Raw genomic sequence first — 1502 nt, forward strand, 5'->3', positions numbered from 1 at the left:
GCTGATGGTCGGAGGGGGCAGGCTTGTGAGATGTACCCTTTGGTTGTCTGATGATGCATGGAGGGAATTGTAATCATTGCAATGAAACAATATACAATAGGATGAATGTAAAGCTGATGTTCTCCCATGTAAACTATCACATAATTCAAAATAAAAATTAAAAAAAAAAAAAGAAATGGTCAATGTTCAACCATTTCAAGAGGTAGCATATTATCAAAAACTGATGGTACTGAAGGAAGAAGTCCAAGGTACACTGAAGACTTTGGTGACAAACAAGGCTCCAGGAATTGCAATACAAATTGAAGTCTTTCAAAAACTGATGAAGCACTGGAGGCACACACTCATCTTTGCCAAGAAATTTTGAAGACAGCTACCTGGCCAACAGATTGGAAGAGATCCATATTCGTGTCCATTTTCAAGAGTGGTGAACAAATAAAATGCAAAAATCACCGAACAATATCATTAATACCACATGCAAGTAAATTTTTGATGGAGATAATTAAAAAATGGTTGCAAAATTGACAGAGACTGCCAGAAATTCAAGCAGAATTTAAAAGAGGAAGTGGAACTAGGAATGTCAGTGCTGACGTCAGATGAATCTTGGCTGAGAGCAGAGGATACCAGAAAGATGTTTACTTGTGCTTTATTCACTATACAAAGGCTTTTGAGTGTGTGGATTATAACGAAGAATGGATAACATTGCAAAGAATAGGTATTCCAGAACACTTCATTGTGATCATGGGAAACCTATACGTAGATCAAGAGGCAGTTGTTAGAAGAGAACAAGGGGATGTTGAATGATTTACAATCAGAAAAGGTGTGAACTAGGGTTGTATTCTTTCAACATACTTATTTAATCTGTACGCTGAGCAAATAATTTGAGAAGCTGCATTATATGGAAAAAAGATGGCATTAGGAATGAAGAAAGATTTAGTAACAATCCAGAATTTTAAAATGAGTTTGTAATTGCCCTGATAATGTGAATGCTGTTGTTGTTAGGTGGCTCTGACTCATAATGATTCTCTGCACAACAGAATGAAACTGCTCAATCCCGCACCGTCCTCACAGTTGTTGCTATGTTTGAGTACATTATAGCAGACACAATGTAAATCCATCCCGTTGGGTGTCTTCATTTTTTCAGCTGACCTGCTACTTTCCAAAGCATCATGCTCTTTTCCAGGGATTGGTCCCTCCTTATAATACATGAATCTCAGCATTCATATTGCTAAGAATGTATTCTGACTGTACTTCAAAGACAGACATGATGTCCATGGCACTTTTTTTTTCTTCTTAACATCTTATTGTGAATTGAGTGAAGGCTTACAGACAAGATCATTGATTTTTACATTCAACAAATTACACATTTTGTTTCATTTCAATGATTGCAGCCCCTCCATGCAACAACAATTATCTTGCTTCCTTCCTGTAGTTTCTATTTCCATTCCACCAACCTTCTCAACTTTGTCCTTAGGTAAATCTTGCCCTTTTGATTTTGAATGATT

Source organism: Chrysochloris asiatica, unplaced genomic scaffold (genome assembly GCF_000296735.1).
Source record: "Chrysochloris asiatica unplaced genomic scaffold, ChrAsi1.0 scaffold00043, whole genome shotgun sequence".
In the NCBI taxonomy this organism is placed as follows: domain Eukaryota; kingdom Metazoa; phylum Chordata; class Mammalia; order Afrosoricida; family Chrysochloridae; genus Chrysochloris; species Chrysochloris asiatica.